At 31.9% G+C, this 23,625-nt stretch overlaps 1 protein-coding gene across 4 annotated transcripts in view; it reads right to left on the bottom strand.

The window, feature by feature from the left end:
- Window positions 1–16,929, bottom strand: part of LOC110991795 (ecdysone-induced protein 74EF) — a 133,558-nt gene extending 116,629 nt beyond the window's left edge. For all 4 annotated transcript variants that reach the window (XM_022257291.2, XM_022257293.2, XM_022257292.2 and 1 more), the window contains exon 1: window positions 16,768–16,929. The gene's annotated coding sequence lies outside the window, so the exon portion shown is untranslated. The remainder of the gene's footprint in view (window positions 1–16,767) is intronic.
- Window positions 16,930–23,625: the final 6,696 nt, after the last annotated feature.

Below are 23,625 nucleotides of genomic sequence, written 5' to 3'. Positions count from 1 at the left end.
TTTTAAAGTTTAATTTTGACATAATATTAATCTAGATTATAATTTGCATTGTTTACAAATTAAATTGCGTCTTATTTGCAACATGGTAAAAACATTTACTGTTTATTATATTTTTATAATTATAACGGTATTATGGGAATGGGTTTTGAATTATTGTATGTGTTCAATTACTAAAAATTAATTAGCATACATTGATAAAAAAAAACAAAGTGACCTGGCAATAACCTGATGAAATCTTAATTAACTATTAAATCAAATCGGCTACTAAAATGTCGAAACTATAAAAATGGTCGTTGACGATGATAGATTATCACACTGCTATTAGCTGCTTTTGGCGGTAAATAGAGCACGACTTTGTCTATGACATTGAATATTTGATATTTAATGGACTATATCTTACAATATTTTAATATTCACACATATTCAGATTCAAAAATATTATGGTGATTTCAAAAATACATTAACTTTAGTATTAGTATCAGTAAAGTAATCGTAATATTTTACAAAGTTATAAACGAAATACAAAAGTCAATAAGTAAAATTTCACTCGAGACAAATTGTGCATCGTGCAGTAGTTTCAATCTTTTTAATTCATTTAGAAATGGAAAGTATTAAAGCTAACAATAGCTTTAGGTAGAAAACCCTAAATGCGTGCGCGCGCGCACTTTCGCGCACGTTTCCTGATCGATAGAGACACGACATCGTCATTACATTTTTTTCGCAAATCACTTTCCGCGTTCTGCATAATGTCATTATTTTACACTTACGTTAATTATTTTTTGAATTGAATGTCTTTCAAGCTTTCTTTTTTTTTCAAGACACATTTAACTTATTAATTATAATCGCTATAACGGTCTGGTGCCTGGCTCGTCATTGCTAAAATTATTTTAATCTATATTGTTAGGTATATTTCGTTCGTAACAAATATACATACAATACATCGATAAATTTCCCAACCGTGTTAATGATCTCTGAGACAGGTAGCAACCCTACCGCAGCGCCCAAGTTGCATGCGGCCGCGCAGTGAAAGTGCTTTCGCGCGCTTGCCCCGGTCACTCACCCCGAGCGAGACGCCGCAGTACGTAAGAAAGGGATGAATGCATTTCTCTCAGGAGTCGTGAAAAGCAGAAAGTGCACAAGGAAATCGGCAGTAAACTGAGATTTTTATGGCGCAATAAAATATTTATTGTTTAACTTTAACTATTGTTGAAGCTTTTCCGATTTTCCTATTGGTCGACTAATATAACCTAGGCGGAGGCGTTTTCTTTAACTGACGAAGAAGCTGTATGTAAAAGCTAGATCGTTATACTTGATGAGAGATTATTATTATTCGTTATATAAAACCCGCTGCAAATAGCTTATATACTTTTTAAAAGGGAAAAATGTTATGGTAGCTAAAAGGTATATTATTCTAGCTTAAGTGATTTATATGATAACACCAGGTTACATTAAAATACTTAATGTTTATACAATAAAAAAATCGTATGTTTAAATATGCGATATTATATATTTCTTTCTCTAATCGTTAACAATGTTGTTAAAGGAAAACTCAATGCAGTAATTCCCCGGGATCCCAGAACCTCGTTGCCTAGCAACCGCGTTTGCCTCACTCCACCTCCCACCATCACTATCAACCTACACCCCCTCACGAAAAGAAATAACATAAATTTCATTCCGGAAAATTGTATTTTGATATATCGCGTGGGAAAAATAGGGGATATTTTGTTTTAAATTTTGTCTAGTGGCATTATTTAGTCGGAGTAGAATATTACTTGCATACTTAGGGGATATGGTAAAAAATACTTTTAATAAAATTAATACGATAAAAATGTTGTTATTAATTTGTACATTTCACCAATTATCAAGAATATATAAAGTAACTTTATCAATTTACATCTAAAAAGAGGTAGACTGAAAATTACTTTTTCTAAGATTTCAAATTATAGAACTAAATAATTTGTAAAGTTGTTGTATGAAAAGCAGCATCAAAAATCCGTAATAATAGAATTTTCAAATATCTAACTATAAGTCCATTCACGTAGGTGTTTCAAGGATTTCACCCCTCACGCCCACCAGAGGGAAACACGTGTATCAATGAAACATCTGTATTTCTAGGGATTGTATTTAACACGTTTATATTAAATTTGTATGCCATCGACCCATAGAGGATTCCTATCTACGTATACTAACATAAAAATATTATGTCATTAATGATTGGAAAATCCTACAACTATAATTTCTTTCTTTCACATCTTTGTATTAAAAACACTTTTGTTACAGATAATCTTGCGTCATATTTAGTTTTTCCTTATACTTGTAATATTGTTATCCGTAAATATCTAATTGCAATGATAAACTTTTTGCTTAATTATATAAACTAACCTTTAAAATTCAGTTACTAAGGTTGGAAAACATTAAAGGTTAAAACTAATACATATATTCATGTGTTATGTAGGAAATCTAAAGTGAAGGTATTACTCGTGTGTATTATTCAACTAGTCGTAATAGATCACATATTCATGACTGCACACTTTCAATGACACTGTAGCATGAACAGAAAGTGATATTAAGATAGAATTACATCTTTTTTTAAATAAAAGTTTTCTTTATTTAATTTAAAATCAGTTTTATAGGCAAACAAGTTTTAATCTTATACTAATATTAGACTAAGGGTAGAAAGCAATGTAAACTGAAGAAGGCCTTTGCCACGTCGATTAGCTGGATATTTAAGTTTGCTTTAAATTATAAATAATTACTTATAATTAATTATGGACAAAATATATTCAGAAGCTGGAATATATAATTATTTTAATGTAAGAATAATTCAACCTGTATACAGCCTTGAATTTTTAGTTTTAAACCCTGTATTACTACGGAAGCCTAATATAAAACCTGATGAGATGTTTTTCATACACTTTACAGCATAAAAACACAACCACGTGACTTATTAGTTAGGGCGGGGAAGGGAGATGCGTACTACAGATCGATAGGGCGGCGCCCTACTACGTACAAGCCCGTACCTTCCACTGATGTGAACCATTAATGGAATATTACGTAACTTTATGTTTATACAGCAGGTTTATAAAATGCTTACTAGAAAGCCTACTAATCTATATAAACAAGGATGATTTATTCTAGTGTTTTATTTAAAAATTCTCTCTGCGTCAGAAATATGTTTCGCTACAAATAATTTAATAATATAATTAGTCGAAGTACTACTACTTCTACTACTTACTAAGCGAGCAGTGTTAGTCAGTGGCTTCAGTGTGCGAGTCTGATCCATCAGAGCGTAGATTCGATTCTCGGCTATGCACCTATAGACTTTCTGTCTTTATGCGCATTTAATATTCACTAGTACGTTGAAGCAAAACAAAGTGAGGAAACCGGCTTGCCTTAGACCCAAAAAGGTGAAGGCGTGTTTCTGCCCAACAGACTGATCACTACTTGCCTATTATATTGACAAATGATCATGAAACAGATACTGAGGCCCAGACCTAAAAAGTTTGTAGCGCCACTGATTTATTTAGTTTTATGAACAATTACGTAACTTACGTGATTTTTAGTTAAATATGTCTTTGTTAAATGTATTTGGATAAATACATTTATACATAAAAAGAGTGGCGGAAAGTTTATTGTTTATTTAAATGTAAAATTAGAATCATTTAATATGTATTTCTTCTTTGACGTTCATAAGTGTACATTGTGTTACCTATAATATGAATAAATGATTTTTGACTTTGACTTGAACTGGAAGCTTGAAACTAAACTATGAAAATCATGAACTCTGGTAATTTCTTTGATGTTAATTATATCCGTGTATTATGTAATCGGTATAACAATACCCCGAGTAATCCCTTGTTCGTATTGTAGCCCGAGGCATCGTTCACTTCTGACGTAGCGCTACGCCGTAGCACAAATACGTCATGTTTCCGACCATTTCGTAGTAGTTTGGGAATTAGCTGTTCCCGTTCTAATTATGTTTTTATATGAAATAGCTTTCTATAAAAACCAGCCCTATTTATAAGCTGTATTAAGTCGAAGCTTTGGTTTCAGTATGATTATAACTGTAATTATTTAATCAAATATCTGGAAACTGTCAGGTATATTTGTTTTTTATTGGGAAATCAATCAGTATGAATTGTGCAGATTAATATTAGAGAGAGAAAACTCTAAATATTTATGATCAATAAAATACAGCGACACGTAACGTTGACGTAATGTGATATAATTTTTCTACGACATCGTAATGAAAACGTCGTGACTCCGCTTCGTTAATCTTAGAGAATTTTCTCGTGAAATTAACATTTAATAAACAGCCTTACATAATTTGACAGCAAGAGCAGGGTTGCCAGTCAGTGAAATTATTATATTGTTACTGTTATAATTGTAAAAGCGTATATATTTTTTCTATTAAAATGAATTAGCTACATTTATTGGTGTAAAATAATATCAGTGGTAAATTAATAAATTATAATTTTAGTTTAGTACATACCTTATATTTCGTTATGTAGCTATAACCAATTATATTATTACGGACTCACAGCCCTACTTCTAACAGAATAAATTGGAATATTGAATACTTTCTATAGAATTAATAATTTTAATTTATTAACAGGTGAAATCTAAAAAAATATTAATGAATATAAATATCTTACAAATTAGTCGACAAAATTTATTTAAACACGATCAAGATTAAATGATGTACCGCTGTTTTTGTAGGTATTTTAAATTCAGAATCTGATAAATTCCAGATAAAGAGAGAACAGACTTTGTTTTTATGACCACAGATTACAAACCTTATCCACCTAATCGGTCATTATAAAATGGCCACAGATGTAATCCATTTACAAAAATGTTGAATTCGGTTTGAGATAATCAATATAAAAGTTACAAATAAACATGTATACTTGTCTTAACAGTGAATGTCTAAGATTTTTAGAACACGTATAAATAAACTAATAATTGATCGTGACACGTTCCAAGGTGGGCAGGAAGGTCTCGCAAAGGATACGCAGTTACATCACATGTTGCGATAGAAAATTCGAGATTTATTAACTTGAACGAAAACAAACTATTTACATTTTCGTCAATACATGTAAAAGAGGTTAATGGCGCATTATACAAAAGCCCTGGTTTCACTTCCCGGTGATAAAGATAATTCTTTTTATAGATTAAACACATGCTTATAAAATAAGTAATACATAGTTTAAGCAAAACTATCATTTGAAACGTAAGAGTATACAAATATGCGGCTGAAGCCTTTCATTATTTACTTCAAGGTTCGTTCCTAAATCGAGTCTTTTTCATCAGATTTTCACAAGATTTTCTTCTCTGTCATTAACTAGTAATATAGACGTCAATAATAAATTGAGTTTATTATTGACGTATAGCATTACCAATGCATCGTATACTGGTATTTTAAACAATGCGTTCTCGATTCGTGTATATTAAATCTTCCTAAATACAGAACACGAAACATTCGATGCAATTATTTTTAAACGAACGAGCGACCTCCGTGGCAGAATGTAGTGCCAATGTCACTGTATCTGGGTCTATGTCAGCCGCTCGGCCTTACTCCGACTAGCGGCCTCAGCTTGCCTTATTACGGCCTTATATGGATCTTTTGGCTGCCCGCGGGATTCGGTGAAGATAACCTAAATTATTTGAACAAATATTGTAAGTATGCAGGAAGAAAGTGATAACTTTTAATCTGTGGTAATATTTTTGCGCAAAATCCAAACCAGATGACGTCATGATTCAAATTTCGGTGTTCTTATTTTGAAATATTTCCCGTCATCCGTTTATATTTGAATTATTTTGGTATTGTATCTAACCTTGATGTTCGTCATTATTATCTAAAATAAAGTGTTTAATGATACCTTAAGTACTTGTCCTAAGTAGCTTATAGTGATTATGTTAAAACTATAGATACATATTTGTAAAACACAAAATGTACGGACATATAAACCCTAGAGCAAAAAAAAGTATGTACCCCTCAGTTAGAGATTAGAGCAAATACACTATTTTGTTTGTAATTTGGAGATTATATAGTTTTACACCGGAAATATACCTTAATCAGAATAAGAACGTTTCATGCCAAAGTGAAATTTCAATCGTCACAAAAATCGATATAATATCGCACAGCACTAGTCGTATGATGGCGGCATTGAGAGTAACCTTGCTTCCGTCCCGCTCGCACGTGTCATAACTAATACATCCGTCTCTTTCCAGCGAGCACTACCGGATTCCTACGACCAATTATTTAAGCGTAGATCTTGCAATTGAAACAATTTGGTGTGGGGTTTTTAAATGCCTAGTTAAATGGTCATTTACAATTTTGCAATGAACTTTTTATTACTTAAATTGACTCTAAGGATCTAAAACGCAAAAGGCCTCCGCAATGCGGCTTATTTTATTAGGTATTAATCACCTCTTGCTATCATTTATATTTCCGGCGTATGATTGTGGTTATATATTTGTGTTTTTATTTATTTTACATAAATAAATAAACATCTTACAAATCTATATAGAAATTAGGCATGAACACTCTACAATTAACACCGTACAACTTACAAGATATCTTCGAAACATTGTTAACATTAAACGCAAAAAATATGATGAATGAAAATAGAGTCTTACTCACTATTTATCTATTTGTTAGATAGATTCTCTATTTTCAATTGAATAAAAAGTGAAAATATATATTTTTAAAAAAACATAAAAAAATATAATGTATATAAAAAAAAACATATGTGCAATTCACACATTGTAGAAGTGAAACCTTCAAAAACAAAGTTTTTATAATTAATCAAATATAAATTAATCATTTTCCACTATCTAAATGTGTGTGTTCTTTAAAAACAGTATATTTTAATGATACATTTTAATTTATAAGTTTAATATAAATCTTTAATTTGGCAAAAACTAAAACAGCGAAAGTTTGAAATTCGATCAAATGAAAAAGCGGCAGTAAAGAGAGGCTGTATAATGCCTCCTATCTCATTTTCTCCCACGTTAAATCTTATGAATTGATGTTTCTGTCTCTCTTTACCGCTGCATCCGGTTTGAAATCACGACGATTCTAAAGAAGTTTATCTATCTCATTTTCTCCCACGTTAAATCATATGAATTAATGTTTCTGTCTCTTTTTACTGTCGCTTTTCCGTTGCACCCGGTTTGAAATCACAACGATTCTAAAGAAGTTTCACTTCAAAAAATATATATAATTTATTCAGTAAATAGTAAGTCATCCAGTCACCAATATAATCATAAAATATTCAATTATTTAAATCTATATAAATACAATACAACAAGGAATTACTACTAGCGTTAAAAGTACACTGCGTACAGGCACCAATCTTTTTAAATTAAATTAAATTTTTAATGATGAAGGTAAGAATATTGTAAATACTGTATATTTATGTGTTGAATTAATAGCAAAATATGTTGCTAAGGTCAAAACCCAAAGACACCTGGACCGAGTGATTTTTAAAAATTATTCCTTAACTCTGAAGAACGTTTTATGGAAACTGAATTTTAAGATGGTCTAAAAGCGAGAATACATTAAAGCATACGTTTTTTAAAATAAAAACACACTCTTAGGACTTATGTTTACTAAATATACGGTCATTAATAAATATGAATTGATTACTCTATCAAATATCAAAGTCAAAATGCATACAGAAAAAATCCTCCGATCGTGTGCGTCTGTATAAACACGATAAAGACATACCCAACGAACGGAGATTATACATATTGAAAAGGTTTTAGTAAAAAAAATTTTATAGAACTGGGGACAAACGGGCAGGAGGCTCACCTGACGTTAAGTGATACCGCCGCTCATGGACACTCTCAATGCCAGAGGGCTCGCGAGTGCGTTGCCGGCCTTTTAAGAATTGGTACGCTCTTTTCTTGAAGGACCCTAAGTCGAATTATGGTTTTGTGTCAATTTAAATATGATTATGATTGATTGAACAGTGTTGGCCTAGTGGCATCATCCTTGAGGTAGGTTCGATCCCCGAATGAATGCCAATGGACTTTCGAAATTCGCTCGAACAGTTAACGAAAACATCGTGAGGATGACGCCATGCCAAAAAGACGAAGGTACTTGTCTTTTAGATAGACAAGTTATCATGGACCTTAGAACCACAGATTTTTTTAAAATTAAATAAAACGATTATTGTTGAACAAAATAGAAATCCACTCGAGCGCATCTGTTGGCTGAAGCTAGTCACAAATAAAACACAGTTCATCACGTGTAGAGAATTTACAGAAATAATGATGAGTTTAATATTCGCGTGATCCCATTTCAAATGTAGGTTGTATTGTGCAACTATTGTTATAAATTCTGCCACAGCAAAATTGATCATTTCGTAATTGGCCTGAATTTCAATTTAAATGAATCAGCGGGCTAAACTTGCTAATAATGGTCGTATACTTTTAAGGAACCGCTGTTGAATACGTCTTATTCTTACCGACAGTTGAGTAACATAAATTTATGTTTAGATACCTGAGGAATAATCAAAATCGTAATGGTTGTAGTTTCTTACAAATTCCTTGTGAACTAAGACTTGGTGATTGAAAAGATTGGTGGAGTAACTTGGCAGTTCTCGCCTCCTCTACGTTCCCTTGATTTGGGAACTAATAGCAAATTGTAAATCTTCCTTAAAAAAAAAAACAACCTTCTGTGGGTGACACATGCTGTTGAATTTTTGTGTCTGCGCCGGTTCAGTCACGATGTTTTCCTTCACTCGTACAAGACAGAATGGCCATTGGTACACAACACGGATCCGAACTTGTTTTAATGTTTAATTTTTCTTAAAAACCAATTTAAATGAATCTTATCTGTTTTACGTTTATTTTTAACACTTTACGTTTATTTTACATTATACGATGTAAACCATGACTATATTAATGGCGATATAGTTGAGAGGCTACTTGACCCTCTTTTCTTTGAAATCTGAGGTGGCATATGGGCATCCCCTGCCCCCAAAAGTTGCAGGGGTATGTGGGACTCGACCCAAAGCTTCGAATAGTTCCGACAAAACAAAAAAACCTATAGCCGTGTTACATAGGCTCCGGGGTCGCTGTCGCATTCTATCAGGACCTCAACGGCATCTTACAGTCAAAAACCTCCGGTGCAGTGCACACTATAGAGGAGGTAGGAGATGGGCATATCTTCTCTTATTTACTCCCCGTCTGCTTCCTCTAAGATTGGAGCTAAAGCGCTCCCGTTCTGCTGTCTCCGTCTGTAACATTACTTGCCCACAGAAGGTTACTGTATTGGATGCCTGATGCTACTTGTCCTAATAACGGTTTGTAAAACATAAAAATTTTTGCTCTCAAAAACCTTCCCATATTTATTTAAAACAAGCAACATTTTGACTTACTTTACCTTCTGAGATGCTCTTGTAAAATCTTTTACGGCACAAAAGTAACCTTACGTAGAACAACAACTACAACCGTCTACAAGCGTAGCTAACCTAATCATATTTATGCTACGAACAATGAAATTGGTGCAATACAAATATCGTGCTAATAATAATAATGATAATTTATTTAAACAATCATAAGTCCATATGGTTAATACAGTATTGTAGCTTTGGACATTAACCGTATAGAAAGGAACAAGGGAAATAAGAAGATGCCCCAAAAAAGCGGAGAAAACAAATAGAAACGGTAGCAGGAAGCGAATGGAAAAAGAAATACGGAGTCGTTAAAAAAGTTGGATAAAGGAAAATAAGATAAAAATAATGTATATAATTTTTTGTCATGATTGGAACTTAAACTGGCTGTTATTATTAATATTATCTTACATCTAACGTAGCTATTATTAGCTAAAAGCTATAAAGTACAGATAATCATAAAATTAGAAATACACTGCACACGTCACCGCTACTACACACTTTCTTTTACCTTGTAGGCAACACATTCCCTAACAATTTGTTTAAGTAAACACATACATTTTCTGATCTACACATAGTCTTTCGCGAAAGTATTATTAGACAAACGGAGCAAAGGACTGCTATTACTAAAATGAAGCATATTTTAATTCGGATTTGTTTCAAAACAAACCACGAAGGATATGCCTAATTACGTACGTTATTGAATTACAAGTGCATGAATAAGCTTTACGTATGCGGCAACCTTCGGACGAATTTGGGTATCCTCGTGCTCAACCAGCGTAATGTGGTCTCCTTGTTTCCCCGCGTGTACCGCGACATGTATGTAAGGTGGGACCGATAGTACTATCACATAGGTCACGATGGTTTGGTCCCGCGCTGACCTTGGCCTAGTGAGATAGTACCGCCCCTCAGATAACTTGATATCGACTTCCTAATATACTTTGCTATCCTGGTACTACACGGCTTCTTGAGCAGTACTAATGTATTGATTGATTTTCCTGGTTGGGAAATTAAAACGCCTTTATTAATTAAATTTTTAAATCTCTAACGACAGATTTAAAAAAATATCTACATTTTGAAAGTATCCAACTTTATGTTGACTGTGTCTTGAATAACAAATTAATGTATGTCCCTGACCTATTTACAGTCCGTATGCTACCAGTTAATTAAATACTTAATTGTACAATTGTGTACGCTGACATTTGATTTAACATATTTATTAAAGATTAATTAATACCCCAGCAAAATACATACATATTTCAACTCGTATATATTGTCTTGTTAAGAATTTTGGTTAACGTTTCAAACATCACCAAACTTCTGTCTAAATTTTTATATTAAAAGAATTGTTTGTGACTATTGGATAGTGTTTTATTTTTTCCCCTATAACCCAATCAGACAAATCTACAATTTCTATCTTTGTCTAGAACAGTTTGTATAAAGCCTTAGTTTCGGGCAACAATTGTTCTGCATCTTTATCTAGTTATAACTTCTCGTAAATCAACCTTGATCTCTACCTATTACTGAAAATACTGCATTCAAAACACCCAACTTATTGTCTTGCAGACAACGGGCCTGCGAATCAGCAACCCTATTCAATTGTAATAAAGTCGATATTCTTTTATTTAAATTATTTTATAAACCTTGAAGAATGGCCTTGTGTCTATCTGGCGTCCGCTCTTTCCGCCTTCGCCGAATCAATTTGAACGTTATTTTTATAAGCTGTTTTAACTTTAGTAATTTTTATCTGTGTGACTTTTTGTCTCTGTCTTATTCTAGATTCCACTTTCAAGTTGTAGATAAGATTGATTTTTTGCAATTATTTATTTTTTATTGCTACTATTTGATTACTTATAGATGGAATTGACTTAGGACATCCTCTATATATCAATGTATGGAGATTCACAAATGCACGTCAACTATGACCCATATACCAAAATAGTATCTATAAAAAAAGGGTACATCGAATTTCGTTGAACACACACGCGTAATCGCTGAATGTATGTCATGATCAGTGGGTTAAGTTTAAATTGAATCGAGGGCCGCCCGTGTGCAGGTACCGAAGGTTACCGCTGTTTACCCGTGGTACATTACTCATTTCAATGCAGACAATGCTTATTATCATAGACAAATCTACACCTGACATCGACAATTCTTATTCTTGTCCGTTGACGTAGCTACTGGGGTACAAGTTGGGTTTTAAACAAAGGAAATGTAATTATAACTTCATTAATGCAATTAATTATTAAAATATATTATCCAGATCTAGCTAGATATCATAAACATTACAACTTCAACTGCCTTCCTCATCTTTCGTGTTGAAAGCTTAAGTAATGTTAGTTGATTAAAATGTTAAATATAAAAACCTATAATTATAAACCTCTTTACTCTACGTGCGGCCAGACAGATGTAAATAAAATCGTATTTTTAAATTAAACTTTTTATTATATTATTTTGGAAGGAAAATCGATTTACTTGATATCTCATTACCCTTCATGAACATCTGCAACGGCAGAAGCAACAGGTGCCTTTTCGGCCTTCAAATTGAACATTGTTATTACATACGGCACTTTCGTAGAAAAGGTTTTTTAACCGGAGAAAGCAAAGATAAAAATTGTATATTCTCAATCATCCATAGTTTTGAACTAAATTTACGAACCTTTCATTTAACAATAGTAAAGGGTTTAAAATATTTTACGACATAATTCGTTCGCGCCATAAAAATTGACGTTTTAACTGTCAACCCTTTAATACAAAAACCGATTTCTATTGTTTTTCGTTAACAAAATATTTAAAAAGTGTTTCTTATTTAACAAGATAATTTCTAAAAAAAGCTATAAATTATTTTCGAATGCTCGAATATTTGTAAATGACTTCAGTGTTTTAAGCTATTTTGTTTCTATTTTTAATATATGTATATTTTAAAATTTAAGTGTAGATTAGCAAGCCGAAGGACACACATCTCCTATGACTGTTTTTATTTAACTTTAAAGCATGCATTAAAAATATATGTACCGTAGCCTACAGCCATAAATTAATTCGGCCCCGAAATAAATATAGTACAAGTGTGACAAAAATACACATCGTATCTGGGAGTCCTAAAACCACGTGCAAATTTGGGTCAATTGAAAAATTTATCGTAGTGTATTATTATTTTTAACAAATTTACTCGCATATTCTCTAAGAATGCTATCGTGTCATGTCCATATGTAAAAATAATATAAATTGCCTTCGTAAATATAAATTTATCATTTTAATACTTAATAGAATAGACAAAGCATCTTTACGTTCGACTATATAAAATTAATTAAATTGGCTTAAGGAAAGTGAAAAGATAGCAGACGACAATAATTATTATTTTTTTTATTGTAGTTCGTTTCTTGGCGTTATCTATAGTCGTTTTATTCGCGGGCTCTATTATTTTCATAAAATGCGTGTATATTTGAATTTATAAATTAAATAATATTGTTCCAATGTCGAACGTATTAATTTTTTTAGTTACATTGTCTATATTTTATTTAATAAGGTCGACAAACAAATATATACCTAATATCTGTCTAATTTTTATACAAAAATTTTCCACAACGAGTAATATAAAATTATTTCTTGAGTTGCAATCATTATATCGTCATTTTTCTTAAAAACAATAAAGATATATTATTAACTTTTTATATCGAATCAGCCAGTAATATTTTGCGTACGAATATATTACCGTAGTCTGTGGCGCATTTTTCGCGCGAACGCGTAATAATGGCGCATCATCGCAAAAACTGTGTCAAGGAGACTCGTATTGGAGAAAAATTCGCAAACCTTGAAGCCGCTAGATTAGAATTAGGACTGTCCGACTTGTTTATTTTATTACGTGGGTGTTGCTATTTTTTTTCTATCACTTGATATTTAAAAGATTATTTCAACTTACTAAATTTACCTAGGCATATCATTTTCAAATTAATGTGTTTTTTTTCTCGGGGATTTAATTTGTTAAAGTAAAAAAAGAAATGTATTTTCTAATATAATATGTAATACAAGATCCGGGAGCAAAGTTTAATACATCATTGTGTACACGTAAATAAGAAAATAGATAACTTTCATTGATAGTGAACAAAAATAAATTATTTGGTTCGAACAGGTCGATGGCCTGTTATTTAGACAGTTGCCATTATACTTTGAAATAATTAAAATTTAAACGTTCAGTTCTATGTTTATTTCTATACTTTTATAAAAAGAAATTAAAATGTCAATCATAATTGGTTTTTGCTGTTAAGAGTTTATTATGCTCCTTTTTTAATGTCATAAATTAGGCATACTTTTAAAATTAAAATTGTAATTTTGAATTCATCTATATAAAACGAGTATAGTCTTTTTAAACTATGACAGTTGATCAACTTTCATAAACTCCAGATTGCCATGCGTTGAGCTATTTTTAACTGGGCAACAGTTTAGATTTTAGGCGCGAAATTAAGAGAGCAATGAACTTAAATCTACTCTCGCGGTTAGTATTCTACCTTTAATATTTTTACCTTTAACAATTTCAGTGATTCTGATGCAGACATAACTATAATATTTGCGATATTTGAAGATGAGACATGACTCATTCTTATGAATACCAAACCCTACAAGTGAAACCAATAATGTGATTTTTAAAATTGTGTAAAATGGTGCCTGAAAGTCACACATTTTAGACAAGTTAGTTCGTTTACTTCAGAAATATTATTCGTTCTATTAGAGCATATAAATAAGGAGAGGTAAAATATTTGTGCATTTGAAAATGGCTGCATTTATTGCCATTGAAAACCTGTCAAGAAAGCGAAAAGTTTTACTTTTAGCATTAAAACAAACCATGACTATGACAAAAACAAATACAAAAAGTCAATACAACGTAACAGAACTTTCACTGCACTATCGCAATTTATTATGAGCTATACGACTATGTTGAGTCAGCGATTTTCTAATATACAAATTATTTTCTATAAGAGGCAATCGCATAAGTTATTAAAATGGACATATGAGATAGTATAGTAAAGATAGTATCTTTATTTGAATAAATCTTTTAGAAATTCATTGAATAACACAAGATTTCATAATATTTCGTCAACATCAAACCGGAAATGTCTATAATATAGTATGTCACTGCCAAAATGACAATTTACATCTGAATCCTAGCAATTATAACAGATTTGCTTCAAAACTAGAAATGATATTGCATAATTTTAAACTTATTTATTACGCAGTGGTAATAAGCAATTCAGTCATATAACAAAGCATAATTTAAAAAAGTTAGTGTTAATGTACATACATATCTAAATTAATTTTATAATAGATTTTATTCATAGCTACACACTATATTAAGCTATCCAATTAATCTATCGTGTTTAACAAGTACTCAATATACCTCTCCTTATCGCACAGTACATATCGGATAGGGACAGAAGGGCTCTGACAAACGATAAGATCAAGGTTAGATGATAACTTATCGTCCCTTTATTTCCGCGATTCCTAATCCTTTACCTATTTTACGATTCATACCTTAAATAAAAAATAAATTTTTTTATGACTATGGCCTATTTATTTTATATTCGTATAAAAAAATAATTAAAATAAGAATGTATGGTCCTGTTAGAAATTTCCTAACCATATTTTGCCCTGGACTCTACTATTAGACCGCTAGATGAATTTGGCAATCGCTACACTGTTAAATGAATTAATGTTATTATTATTAAAGATCAAAATTAACTACTTATTGACAAAAAATGGATAAAACAAATCCCTGTATAAGGTATATAACTTAACTATGTAAGCCCAATTACGCCTTTGATATCAATTGGTAGAAGAATAAAAAAAACTAAAGCCAAAAGCACTTACACAAACCTGCGCAATACTAGTATTAAATGACAAGGTTACTTAAACTGGAATCTTACTCATCAGATTATGACTACTCTTTTTAACTGTCATAACTCAATTTGGTTTAACTGAATTACAGTTCTTAAAAAGAACGAGAAAAGCTAGCAACTTTCCCTGTGTTCAAGCTTGTATGTCTGATTTGGACAGCCAAACTTTGACTAGGTTTTGGATAACTTCTATAGAAATTAACTGGAGTAATTTATTACGTTTTTAACTACTTCCAGATGGAACTGATCTACTGGATAAGATCGCAACATGAATTGTTTAAGTTGGTGCTTTTAAAATGTCTCGTTTGCTTTAACGACAAAACCTTCGGATACTGAACTTATATAGACAAATTATTTTTATAATTATGCGTATTTTTAATAATCATTGTTTTCCCCAAGTAACACACAACAATTCATCCTGCTTATTTAATATATTTTTTTCAAAAACCTGTTTCATATTCATACATACAGTTTAGAGACAACAGCAAAGCCTGACACTCTTCAACACATTAAAAACAAATGAGTGCTTTAGCTAAAACAAAATTATTGATTATGAGTACAAACATGTATTTTTCATTATGAGAATGTTGCCTGCTAATGCTATAGAAATCTAGTAAACATGGAAATTTTTAATCAGAAACACGTACTTAGTTTTCGTGGACGTTACAAATAGTATACGACTTATTTTCAAAATGTGTGCAACAATAATTGTGTAACAAAGGTATTGAATTACGAAATGCCTGATTTGTTCTAGAACTTTTCAGCTGTTGCAACAACTTACAGGCTCTTAGGTACTTGGCAGCTAGAGTTGCATTACAATATATAACTTTATATCCTTCTTAAACACATATATAAGCAAATATAATTTAAACACAATTCCGAACAAAAAAGAAATTTTTATTATATTATTTCACACTTCAAGAAAATTGGAAAAAAATATAATCGATTTTTTCTTTTTGGTCGAGTCATCACTGACTTATTACTCATATCTCATTACATACTGTATCATCAGGAGCCTTGGATTTTATTACCATTAATGAAGGTAATGGCCTTCCACTGAGGTCCTAGGATTTACTTCAAGGTCAACATAAAAACGAGTAAAAAAGTCAACCCGTATTCAAATCCACGAAATTTAAACCACAGATATTACCTTCAGTAATCTTTAATTTAAAGAAAAACTCTTTTGAATCAACATATGAATTACAAATATTATAATGCGCAATTTATAATATCGTTACCATCAATGTAGTCACACAATTTTATTTGTTATTGTATAAAATTTGCAGTTCACTTATAAACGAGAAATCGTAAAAATAAGAATGAAAGTGAAAATTACGCCAAGAGAACTGGAGAAAGTAATTTTTAAGCAACCGACTCTATGTTGATTTCATGACGTATCAAATTTTTCTATTTATATTTACAATAACATTTTTTAAATTTATATAAATTATTTTAATTAATCCGTCGTAACTCACCTCATCCAAAACGCAATCCAATATCACTGTACCGTAAAGCACACAATACAATAAATAAAAATAAATCATCCAAATAAGTTTGAAATCGCACAGCACTTCTGTCACGTATGATGCATCAGCCACAAAATGTCACTTGGTACTAAGACGTGCGCGCTCCGCGCCGGCCCACGAGTCACTGAACTGAAGGACCACTGGCCACCGCGCCCCCGTACCTCGACACTATTTTTATTGTGACGTGAACTTATCGAAGCCATGAATTTTTGTGAATCGGGTCATACGCGAGATAAATTTATAACCTTGATATATATTTTTGAAAAACATAGAGAGGTTTATTTCAAAGTTTCAGTCACCTTACTCGACGCTATACAACGCTGGAGGCGAAAACAAAACTTATTCCAAAAGAAATTGCTGGGCCGCCTAGGATGCGTCCTTTCTACGAAGCGATTGAAATTGTCTGTGCTATGAAAGTACAATCGTCCTTTTCTAAAATGAAATAAAATTGGTGAGCAGAAAGAAGCAGTTAAATAATTGTTAATATAACTAGTTTTTTTTTATGTAACACGGGAAAGGGCTGGAGGCTCAACTGATCAGTGATACCTACCGCCGCCCATGGACACTCACATTGCCAGAAGGCTGTCAAGTGTTTGCCGGCCCTTTAAAGAATTAAGTACAGACAAAATCGGTGTCCATTGCAGCTAAATTTAATTTATATTCATTAATATATGCTAAATCACTATTCAGTATCTTGTATCCTGAAGATATTATTGCTAATGAAAACCTACTCCAAAACATTAATTAAGGATAAAGCTATGACGTAAAAAATCGACACAATTGAAAGTTCGATCCATAAATAATAAATCCGACATATTTGAGGCATTTATTCTTTTGATTTTCCTTGTCAAATAATTTATTCTAAAAATATGTACGCCAACTAGGACTCCGAAGGCGTTTGTGGGACGACTTATGTATTTTTTTTTTCATTTTATAGAAAGTATGTATGAAAACCATGTAATTAATCACTTTATTATAAAGAAATAGGCAGTTATCCAGACTATATCTATACCATATTAGATAGCCAGTAACAAAGTAACGAAATCAGGAGCCCTAAATTATGTATACATATTCAATAAAAAATAGACCTGGTTTTCTCCTTGGTGCAAATTGTAGTTATACAACTTGGTATAGGCAAAGAGTAATATCACGATGCAACGGAGTTGCTGGACCTAGGTAAGGACAGTCTGCGAGAGCGGCCATCTCTCTCTCTCTCTCTCTCTCTTACGGTTAGCAGCTCATGTCTGAGTGTCGTGGAAGGAAACACGTGGAACAGCACATGATAATGATGATTTAAATGATGGACAGCCATTTTTGCCGGACTTTGCGGAAGGAGTAGCCTACACTTTAAACAGTTGGAGGTCGTCTCTGGTCTCCGGTTCGCAAAAGAAAAGGTTTACTATTTTTTAGCATATTAGTTGCATGTGTGAAAAATGTTATTTAAATGTCACAACATTCATGTATAGCTTGGTTTTACTTTCATTTTCACGTTAAACGTATTAATGCTCTTCATGAGCTCTACGTAACATAATTTTTTTTTGTGTAGCCTTCTTAATATTGAAAAGGGTCTTCTAAATGTTTCTTTTATTAATATCAAGTAGATTGTTAGTGTATTATATCTCAATAATAATAATCTATTGGCACAAACAAAAATATGAAAAAAAATTAACGGGGACGGGGCGTTCAGATCTATAAAACAAAAGGTAAGAGATAATACGGTCTTTCCCCATCGGGTGCGCACAGCGAGTTGAGTCTATGCCTCCACGCGCGCTGCAGCCCCCATCAAGTTGGCGGTCATATTGACTGCCCCCGTACAGCCCTGTATCAGCAGGGCAACCAACACACCACCCGAAGGGGACATATGCCCCGAACGGGCCTAAACATCCCCCTCGCGAGGGAGGATGTAGCATTAGCAACGATGAGTTTTCATAATACGGCAAAAAGTTTTTTTTTCCCGTTTTGCTAATTGTATAATAATAATTTTAAATGAAATGAAAAATTAGTTAGTAAAACGTTAAGTCCCCTTATCCTAAGACAACTACCACAACAGCAGCATGGTTTTACGAAAAATCGGTCAACTGTCAGCAACCTGACTGTTTTTACCGAGTATATATTAAAGGGAATGGACGAAGGAGAACAAGTAGATGCTATTTATACGGACTTCGAAAAAGCTTTCGATCGGGTCGATCATGTCATTCTCCTCCATAAGTTATTAGCGCTAGGAATTCGTGGAGATCTATACAGGTGGATCAAATCATATGTAACCAATAGAAGGCAGGCGGTAGTTACGGGGGGGCATAAGAGCACATTTATAAATGTGACATCTGGTGTACCTCAAGGGTCCATACTGGGTCCGTTGTTATTCAACGCTTATCTATATGATATAAAAAGTTGTTTCAAGTATTCACAATTTCTCATGTTTGCAGACGACAAAAAAATATTTCTAAAAATAAAATCTATGGATAACTGTGTTCAGCTTCAGCAGGATCTTAGTAGATTGGAAAACTATTACAGTAAAAATAAACTTTCTTTGAATATTGGAAAATGTAGTAAAATTACTTTTACTCGCAAACATAAGAAAATACAATTTTGTTATAAATTAAGAGATACAACAATTAAAGAAGTGAATTTAGTTAGAGACTTGGGGATACTAATAGATGATAAAATGTGTTTCTCTAATCATATAGATAATATGACAGAAAAAGCATATAAACAACTTGGCTTCGTCAAACGTGTATGCAAATCTTTCAATAACATAAATTGTATAAAATGTCTATACTTTGCTTTTGTTAGGAGTACACTAGAATATGCAAGCACTGTTTGGTCCCCCAGTTACAAGAAATACATTGAAGCAATAGAAAACATTCAAAAAAAGTTCCTTAAGTTTTTAAGTTTTAAGGATTTCCAAAAGTTTAGTAGCTACTTGGATTCCTGCAAGTACTTTGGTATTGAATCCCTTGAATGTAGACGTAAACAATGCGACCTTATATTTTTACATGCTATTTGCAATGGTTTTATTGACTGCCCTGACTTGTTATCGCTTTTACTATTTAAGACCCCTTCATCACCCAATACAAGGCAAATCCAATTATTCGGGATTCCTCGTTCTAAGACCAACTATTTACGAAACTCGGTTATGTATCGCATATCTACAGATTACAACATAAATTACCAGCAAATCGATATATTTAATGTGACTAAAAAATTCTTAAAAAAATATTTTAAAAAATTCAGGTAATTTTTACCAATAATGGCTTTGTTTGTTGTTTCATGTTGAATATATGTTTTGATTTACCGATCTCGATTCTGTGCTTTGTAAAACTGTTATGTTATGTTTCTGTTTATATGTGTATTCCGTTTTGGCTTTTGTGTGTAATGTAATTGTTTGGTTATTGTTTAATGTATTAGCTGTAGGAATACTTAAATAAATAAAATAAAATAAAATAAAATAATTTTAATAATAGCTTTTTATAAAATCGTACTGGCGTATATATTCTGTAAATAACTATTAAAACATTACAACATGTTATAATAAAAAAGATATAATTAGATCTTGCCCAAAAAACTCGTAAAGTTAAGTACGTTCAAATGTTATTAAAATATTTAACAAAGACTTTGTTGTTCTTTATTGCCCACTTCGTACTAGTTTTAAAACAAAGAACAGATAGTAGACATGTTCATTATTAAGACGGAAGATTCATATATGTAAGAAAATTTTATAACGACTGTGAAAAGTGAAATACTTTTTTGCTTTCTTCTAAATTGTTAAATTCTCGCACAAGCCTAACACGATATTTGCCGATGATTACCGAACATGGGCGATGTCTCGCGGCCGCCAGCGAGGCCGCAGAACGTCACTCAAGGTAATTTTTCCCGCCAAACTGCGTCAGTGACATTGTATTGTGTTGCCACTTAATTAACACAATCTGGAGATAAGATACCTTTGATGATGGTAACATTACTTATGTTATCCCGGATCATGATTTACTATTTTTAATGAACATAGGCGGCGCGGTTATTGTCAGTAAATAATAAAAAATATCAACCAGAGATTACGATATCACAGATGATTAGTGCTAACTACAAATAATAAGTGCGGGAAATACTATTAGACTCTATATAAAATCATTCACGTTTTGTATTAAAGTTTTAAAAGTTCAGCAATTTGAAACCTCGTCTTTCAGTATTTTATAAAGTCGTGTAAAAATAGGAAATTAAACATTTTTGCGTCAGCCTTTGCTGATTTATTTTTATAATTTACATTGTTACTAGCGTACCCGACAGATGCGCTATTTGCCGGGCTGATCTGCGCATCTGGCTTATCCAAGGCTCCACCCAAATGCATACAAAAAAATCATTCAAATCGGTCCAGATCCTAAGACAAGTTCAGTGACATACACGTACAGTATAATTATATATATATGTAAGCTATTCTATCGTTTAAGTTAGATCAAACTGCACGCGGTTTGCAAATTTTATTGAAATCGGTTAAGTGGGTTAGGAGTCCATAGCAGACAAACAATGTGACACGTAATTTATATATAATAAGATTTAAGAACACAACAAGTAACCAGTAGTACAAAGCCGAGACCTTACATGTTGACCTCATACCGAGGTCCTGTAAAAGTAAGAGTTCACATGAGGAAGTGAACCTTTTTGAACTTTACCGATTTTATAATTAAAAATTGTGTATTTAAAAAAAAATCAATAAGGCCATTTGGTAAACTTCCGCCAGCTTTAATTGAGATATTGTAAAATTTTCCACTTAATAATTTTGTTTTTTATTCATTCTTTTTTCTATATATTCTTTGTTTACTGTTTTAATTACTTAGCTAATTTATTAATTGTTACAATGATTGAAACAGGTTTGTACTGGTAAAGTTTTATTCATTGTATTAACTAAAAATTCTGTGAGAGCTTAAATAGAACGAACTGTATGGAAAAATTAGGGGCTAAAAACCTCTTTTAGAAAGCAAATTGACAACCAACTGAGCTGCATCGCTAATTCATACGGTTGGAATAAAATCCAATTTAATTTACACATGTATTATTATTTCTTTTCACTCTCGGAATTATTTTCATCAGGAGTTTTTAGGTCATGGTACGAAACAATTTTTGAATTTAGAAACCTAGTGGCTAAAAATTTCTAACTTGGTCATTTTTAAGAATAGAAAAGAAATATCTCTCATTTGACGAGCGTCATACGCTTATACATGCAGCGATAATTCAAATCTTAATTTATTCATAAAACGCCTTCTGAAACTCACCCACGAAAATCGCAACTGTTACCTAAAATTGAAATATGTGTGAAAATCAATAAGGTCATATTAGGCATATGTGGTCAGTAAGGTCACAATGACCTAGAGCTGTGTTATCGCGAACGTGAATTTGTGTGCGAAAAGTGACGAAAGTTTACTGACTCGAGCGTTCTAGGAGGTCCCTCGGAGGTCGCGGAGGAGGTCACAACCATTGCCAATTTAAAGGTCAAGCTTCCGTGCTCACTTCGATTCGGGTAATGTGTGTTTTAAGGTACAATACTTGAACCTATAGATTTAAGTCAACAATAAACAAGAAACTAAACAACTATAACTTAAATCATTTTAACTAATTAGCTAAGTCGTAGTTACATATATTTTAGATTTATATATTTATTAACCTACGACAAGATTTAATGACGGAGCTTTCTGAGAATGGCTGCTAATGAATCCTGACTATCTTCAAAGCTAGTACTTCAATTATGGTACGTTAGCCACAGAACGTAACCAATGCTAGCTTTCTTTGACAAATGTGATGAGGTACCATGTGATGCTTACGACTTAGGGTCCTTCAAGAAAAGAGCGTACCAATTCTTGATAAATATTATGATCTTTTAGATTGTTTGATAACAGTAACTGAGTTTTACCGAGGCTGTAATTAAACCTGCAAATACCAGGCCTGTTGGTAATTCATGGCGATGATATTATGTAGGTAGATTTGTTAATGCATACTTCACGCAAATATTCTTTTGCAGTATGATTACTGTGTGATATTTTTCGTTAGTACATAAACATAGTCACGACTTTTTATTTTCTGAAACATTTTTATTACTTAAATGTTTTTTTATAGTAAATTAGGTTTTTAAAATTTTTTCTCAAAAAAGACAAAAATGTCACTTACATGGGAATAATAACCAAGATAAACATTATAGTCATTCTTAAAATAATCACAATAAAAAGACGTACATGCAATACACTTAAAAGTAACCAAAGAAATATGAATTAAAAGGAATTTTAATTCATATTATTTATATTATTTTTCTAACATATTCATTTATCTTCGATTTCAATAATTTCAAATAAGTAATATTTTTTAGATTTGTGGATATTTTATTATACAGTTATGCGCCTTCGTAGATAAACATTTCTAAAAAGAAGTTAAATATTTTTTTTATTTAAATTTTCTAACGAGTACTTTTGTTACGTTATATTACGTAACAAAAGTACTCGTTAAATCTCGTAAAAATTGAAATTATTTTATTTAAATATTACATAAGTTGTCATTTATAAGTGTTCAAGTAAATTTTCCCATAAAAGTAACAATAATTGAACCACAACTCATAAATGTCCGTAAACTCACACCATAACCGCACGATAACTTCTCATACAACTTTCTTATGTAACCCTGGTAGTTGCTTCTAGAAAAGTTACCTAAATCAAGTATACTTCTTACTTGTCATGCTTGCTTGGTAGTTCTATTATTTGAGTGATTCGAATGCATCATACAATCTATCTATGTCTATATGTAATTAAAATTTATACTAATATCAAG

The sequence above is a fragment of the Pieris rapae genome, chromosome 2 (assembly GCF_905147795.1).
Source record: "Pieris rapae chromosome 2, ilPieRapa1.1, whole genome shotgun sequence".
Classification (NCBI taxonomy): Eukaryota; Metazoa; Arthropoda; class Insecta; order Lepidoptera; family Pieridae; genus Pieris; species Pieris rapae.
This window is presented reverse-complemented; position numbering and strand designations above follow the sequence as displayed.